Source organism: Mytilus californianus, unplaced genomic scaffold, assembly GCF_021869535.1.
Source record: "Mytilus californianus isolate M0D057914Y unplaced genomic scaffold, xbMytCali1.0.p SCAF_1, whole genome shotgun sequence".
Classification (NCBI taxonomy): domain Eukaryota; kingdom Metazoa; phylum Mollusca; class Bivalvia; order Mytilida; family Mytilidae; genus Mytilus; species Mytilus californianus.
Window position 1 is genome coordinate 74,445,917 of NW_026262581.1, and position 7,616 is coordinate 74,453,532.

Here is a 7,616-nt window from a genome sequence, read left to right on the forward strand (position 1 = left end):
AGTTTTTCTTCGACATTCTTTAAATTTTGCACAGTGTGCATCTCCTATTTTGGACAGATTTGGATAAGTTTACATTTAGTTTCCCATTTGGGGAACTTCATTTTTATCATTGAATTCTTAATCTGATGCAGCACATGCAAATCCATTCTTTTATCTGAGATATTTCTTAACTACCCTTTGGAAGTACCATTTTCATGGTATTTATTGTTCGCACCCTTGACTTTTGATTAAATTCTTGAATTTGAATATTTTCTAATCTTAATGGGGATGTTGGCAGTACTTCATATCACCACACTGCAATTCAGGTTTACATATATGGCACTGGTCTCTTTTCTATAAGCACCATGCAATGCAGGTTTATTTATATGGCACTGGTATCTTTTCTATTAGCCACATGTAATGCAGGTTTATATATATGGCACTGGTCTCATTTCACTTAGCCCCATGCAATGCAGGTTTATTTATATGGCACTGGTCTCATTTCTATTAGCCCCATGCAATTCAAGTTTATTTATATGCACTGGTCTTATTGTATTAGCACCATGCAATGCAGGTTTATAAATGTGGCACTGGTCTCTTTTCTATTAGCACCATGCAATTCGGGTTTATTTATTTGCACTGGTCTTATTGTAACAGCACCATGCAATATGCCGTACGCCATAATGCAATGCAGGTTTATATATATGGCACTGGTCTCTTTTCTATTAGCACCATGCAATTCAGGTTTATTTATATACGCTGGTCTTATTGTATCAGCACCATGCAATGCAGGTTTATATATATGGCACTGGTCTCTCTTCTATTAGCCCCATGCAATTCAGGTTAATTTATATTCACTGGTCTTATTGTATCAGCACCATGCAATGCAGGTTTATATATATGGCACTGGTCTCTTTTCTATTAGCCCCATGTAATGCAGGTTTATTTATATTCACTGGTCTTATTGTATCAGCACCATGCAATGCAGGTTTATATATATGGCACTGATCTCTTTTCTATTAGCCCCCATGCAATTCGGGTTTATTTATATATTTATATGCACTGGTCTTATTGTAACAGCACCATGCAATGCAGGTTTATAAATGTTGCACTGGTCTCTTTTCTAATAGTACCATGCAATTCGGGTTTATTTATATGCACTGGTCTTATTGTATCAGCACCATGCAATGCAGGTTTATATATATAGCACTGGTCTCTTTTCTATTAGCACCATGCAATTTAGGTTTATTTATATGCACTGGTCTTATTGTATCAGCACCATGCAATGGAGGTTTATAAATGTTGCACTGGTCTCTATTCTATTAGCACCATGCAATTTAGGTTTATTTTTATGCACTGGTCTTATTGTATCAGCACCATGCAATGCAGGTTTATAAATGTTGCACAGGTCTCTTTTCTATTAGCCCCATGCAATTCAGGTTTATGTATATGCACTGGTCTTATTGTATTAGCACTATGCAATGCAGGTTTATATATATGGCACTGGTCTCTTTTCTATTAGCCCATGTAATTCGGGTTTATTTATATGCACTGGTCTTATTGTATCAGCACCATGCAATGCAGGTTTATAAATATGGCACTGGTCTCTTTTCTATTAGCACCATGCAATTCAGGTTTATTTACTATCAGCACAATTCAATTCATGTTGAATTTATATGGCACTGATCCTGTTCCATCAGGACCATGCAATGAATGTTTATTTTCCTGCACTTTTCTAGTTTTATCAGCACCATGCAATGCATATTTATTTATATGGCAATTGTCTTGTTCTATCAGCACCACGCAATTCAGGTTTACTTATAGGGCAATTGTCTTGTTATATTATTTATATTTGACTGGTCTGGTTCTATTAGCACTATGCAATGCAGGTTTATTTTTACTGATCTTTTTCCACAGCACCATGCAATGAAAACTTATATATATGGCACTGGTCTTGTTCTTTGAGCACCATGCAATGAATGTTTAGGGAGCAACCATTTAACTTCAAGGGGGTTATGGTTTTTTGTCTGAGTCAGAAAATAGTTTTCGTCGCTATCAATCAATTTTTTTCTTCTTCAAAATTTAACACCATAAGGCCTGGATTCAGAATATTTTTGAAGGAGGATTTTGAAAATAAATAACTCAGCCTTGATAATAACAAAAATGAATGGTTTGTTCTGTGGAAGTTTGAAAATAAATAACCTGACCTACAATATATTGAAAATAAATAACTCGGCAGGTCTTTTAAGCCATTTTATAAATGCTATTCAAAAGTATGAAATGGCACCAGATTCCTACAAAATTCGTCTTTTTTTCATATTTTTTTCGGGAAAAACTTTCCAAATCTTTTATAATGCAATGTATAAATATTAATGTACTTGTAATGTCTGAAAATGGGTTTCATTTAACTAGAGGAATATTAACTCAGGAACATTTACCTCACTTTCATAAGTCATAGGGCTGTAACTAAATTGAGGCAAATGCCTCAGGTAGGAAATTTCAAAAACAAAAGCTTGTCTTCATATAAAATTGTTTTTACTTCGAATGCCTTGCAAGAAGCAAGTTCTGTTCACCCTCTGGCATACAGCCCCTGTTTTTCATGATCCATGTTTCACATTTAATTTTAGTTTTCAGTGTTATTTGTCTATAATGTTTGCCGTTTTGTGTTTCATCTGTTCCAGGGTTTGTCTTATGTTCATTGATTGCCCTTCTTTATTCTCTCAGTGTTGCATTCCATTTGTAATTTAGTAATTTTTTTAAACTTGAGTTTAATTTTATTTAAGGACTTTTTATCTAATTTTACAAACTACATGAATTTCAAATTGTATCTCAGTTAGGAACTACATCAAGTTGTAATTGAAATGTGTTATAAAAACTTACCTGACATAGTTATATCAATGATAATCAACCTCTCTTAAATTAATTTGAGAACAAAAACACATAATTGACAGGTATATCAAAAAGATTTTCTGCAAGCCAAAACACTAAAAAAAAAACAAAAAAAATCAGCCACATACTTAATTTTCTTAATTACACTTGTTGCTTTATCCTACATATTGGTCTTTTGATGTTGTTCCTAAAAACTAAAAGTCTTACACTGAATCTATATATTTTGCTTTGAGACCAACATATTGTCTTCTTGTGGCCTTCAGCGGCTCCCAAAACCTTCGGCAAATATGTTTGACATTACTTTAAAAAGAGGCTTAGTTACAGCCCCACGTATAATGATAACGCAATTATATGATTCATGCTTTGAGACAGCCCCTGTGTGCGTTGTGTGTGTAGTATTTAATACAACGTGCTATTGTGCATTGTGACAATAAATCTGGGAATAGTATACTAATATATTATGTCTCAGAATAAACTGATTATTTCTTAACGTTTAACCACGTGACATTATTTACTTTAATCATAGCCTGGGCAAATGTCGGAAAGCAAGAAGAAAATTAACAAAACATATATGTTATATATGTTATAAATACATCTAAGGTCGGAAAGCATAATTATACAATTGTATAATATGTCTCTGTTATAATTTAACAAAACAAAATTTCTGTCAAAATAATTTCATTAAAATACACTAACAGGCCAAGAAAATATTCATTAACATTATTAAGTTTAAACTGAAACTAAATTTGTCATTAATAGAATATAATGTATGATGTTATATTATGTCCGTGAATACATTTATGAAAATTATATGCAACATATAAGCACTAACTATCAGGGATTCGTACACATAAGTAAGTTAAATTTAAACTGTAGTGAATGAAAAAAATATTCCACAACGATTTTAAATCCTTGCATCTCAACACAAACGTATTTAATATGTTACAATAATCATTTAATTACAACGTTAATTATTTAATTTCGTTTTAGTATATATGGTTTTATAAGTCTCTGCTTATATTTTGTATAGCAATATATTCATATCATGGAAAGTCAGACTTGAAGAAGAGATTGATTTGATAAATAAATTGTCCATTAGTAAATACTTGATGTTTGTTTTTATTAATATTATATTTTTAAATTTTCGGAAATGATTCATTAACAGGAATGTATGTTAATTAAATTTTAATTTTTTTTTTTTTTTTTTTTTTTTTTTTAATAGTTTAACCTCATAACATCTTAATCTTTTCAATATGGTGCGAGTTCGAAAATTGTGTATTCAGTGGCGGATCCGGGGAGGGGGGGCTTGGGGTCCGGGGGATGGAACCCCCTTTTTTGACGATCAATGCTTTTGAATGGGGACATATGGTTGGACCCCTCCCCTTTTTAAAATGACTGGATCCGCCCCCTAGTATTCATTGTGTTGACCAGCTATCATACACCGTCTTGATTTATTTTCATTATATTACACCCTGTTCACACGACACAACATCGGTTTGTGTTTACACAAATTTCGGATTAAATGGCCATGAATCCGGAGTCAAAACACTTGAGGTAGGTAGTTTGACATCCGAATTTAACTAGCCTAGAATGAATATACGTGATGACGCAAATGCGCATTGTAATCCAGAGTATCAGTGCGTATGCTTTCCACTTACTATTTCTTGCGCTGCACAAGAAAACCACATGCATGCATAGATATTAATTTCACTCGCGGACTGTGAATTTTCGCATTTCTTATCTAAATTCAGGACACGGCAGTTAGAGCTGGACATGTGACGTTGAATCATGGTCATCATAAGTTAAGGTATTCTGACCTTCTAGCTGTTTCTCTTTTCTTTTTCTTTTTTTTTTTTGAGTGACTGTCCTATTATAAACTTTGAAATTTTCAAAATACTAAGGATTTTCTTCCCAAGGAATAAATAGATTACCTTAGGTCAGGAACATATATATTGACGGGACTTGACACTACCTTATTGTAGCCGATTTTATCGTCGGGTTATAGTTAATAATTCATTCCATCACAGAATGGTACAGAATGCAAACAGGGTAATAAAAAATGGCGCCAATTGCATTCCCAACTTCACAAACCATTATAAAACACTTCACATCAAATAAATCAAACTTATTTTGGTCATTTCATATGACAAAATATATCTACTTAATGATAAAACTTATATTTATTTACGATTAGAATTATGTGGTTAATTTTTTTAGCAGTTCCAATAGTTTTTTCAGTCAGACGCTTCCAAGCTTAGATGTATTTGGCAAAACCTTTGTTTCGAAATTTTGTGTCTTTAATACTCTTCAACTTTGTACTTTAATATTCGGCCTTTTTAACATGTTTTTATTCAAGCGTCACTGATGAGTCTTTGTAGACGAAATGCGCATCTGGCGTACAACATTTTAATCTTGGTATCTATACATTTTAATATATCTACATGGGATACATATCGTTTTTTTATATTAATTGATTCTTTTGAGAGCATATTCAGGTATTTATAAATCTTCTTCAGGACTAAGTTTTTCCCATAGAATATTTGGATTGATTAAAGTAACTTCAGGAAATCCTTAAAATTTGAGATGTTTTTACAAACCGAAATAATTGTCAGTTTATGAGAGGTCCAAATGTAGCTGGTGTGTTACTCTCAAAACTAAAATACGTAACATTAATATAAGTTGCATGCCAGAGAGTTATACTTCACATGAAAATTGGACTTTCAATTTCTCTATACAACATCTACCGTGAGTACAGACGACAGCTTCAATAATGAGTATAAGAAATATTTGAAGCCATCATGGAAACAAAATATGAAGATATGACAGACGAAATAAATGCATCCAGATTAATTTAGCAAATTGAGTGCTTAAATTTATATTGCGATTGATCTGTGCAATTTTCTTTATACATTCGGTTTGCAGAAACTAAGAATTTTAATAGGATTGGGACTTTGTATGTATATTAAACACGAAGAAAAACTGATGCACACTCCCAAGTAATAAATAAAATAGTCAAGCCTTAAAAGGTAAATTCATATAGTAGCTGTATACATTTTTCTATTTCCAACTAAAGTACAACATCGCTTTTAATTGAATTTTGTAAGAATCTACACATAATAACTTATTTTCAATAAAGCTCTTTTAAAATCATCGGTATATTATTCTATTCAGTCAATTATTTCAAATCTAAAGCCAAAAAAAAATCAGCAACATTTTTTTTGGTTACCAGTCAGCGGTCTCGGGTTCACGTATTGCTTTTCTTTTTTTAAAGAAAGCAACTTGTTTTATTTATCTATGAATAACTGCAGTGTGTTTATTTACAATATAAATTTTGAAACCCATTGAAATATTTTCTAGAGAATTATTCGAAAAGACTTCCAAAATTTCATAAATTTGGTGTAAAATGACGGTGGGCATGGATAACATAAACAAGCTCCGTTGGAAGTTGGTCATGATACTTTTTGGCTTCAATTTTTAAAAAAGAATAATAAAGTAATAACACCACACATAACTGTTTTGTCCAGGTTTTTATTATAAAAAGTGGTAAATTTAGAAAATGTTAGTATTGTCGCCTATGGCAGAATACATAGTACCGTTTTCCCTATACTAAAGATAGCAAGGGAAACCAAAATCAATCAGACTTTAGTTATATTACACTATTTTGAAGCTTTTGATTACTACATTTGATTCTTATCACCAAGAATAGAAATTTTTCAGTGAGACCAATACTGTGTTGATAAAAGTGCTGAGTCATTATAATAAGTCAAATTGATGGGTGCTGATATAAAACTTTATTCTAGGATTTCAATATTAACTATATTGTATAAAATGCACCAAACTCTAGTTCTTTTGTATTTGTTTTCGTCTTTTGTAATGATTAATTCAATTGGAAACACCAGAATTCAAGTCGCAACAAATATTTTTAACTGAAATATTTGCCATTTTTGCTGTGTAATTCCCTAAATGTATCACTTTGGGTATTTCTCAAGACATAATCTATTAAAATGGGAAATTGTCTGGTTAAGTGTGTACTGTTTATGGAGTTAGGCAATATTTGGTCTTAATAGAAGCATTTTCAGTATTAAAATTGTCCAGCTAAGAAAAAAAGAGGCCCAATTGAGGCTTAATTTATATAGAATGTATACTCTCCTGAGTAAAGAATTGTTCACATTCTTGGCAATTCATGCAGCAAATATTTCAATAGTGCTTCATTTTGAAGTTTCTATCTTTTATTAAATCAAGCATGTATGATTTTTCATTTTCTACTGCTTGAAAGGACTTTTGTTGGAAATGAATACTTCCAAGGGACATAATTCAGATTTTTTATAGATTAATACAGTCAACAAAGACAACTTTACAGCTGAGTATTTTGCATATTTAATGTTTTAAGTGTCTAATATCTTTGTTTTTGTCATCTCAAGACAAAATAAAGGATTTTATAGCAAGATCTGAAATTTTGAACCACAATATGGCATATACTAAAGCATGGAATGGAGATTAGTATGAAAAATCTTGAATTTGTGGTTAGGTTGTAAATTTTGGATAAATTGAATACAAATTGAATGGAACTGTAATTCTTATCTGTTTAAATGGTACTGTTTATTATTTTTTTAAAATAAGATCAGATATGATTGGATACAGGTTGTTTATCAAGCCTTATCTGAAAGAAGTACAGAAAGAGGTAAACCAGCATGTAGGGGTGGAGACATAAAATGATCCATGTTTCTTTAAGTGATGGGGACATACAA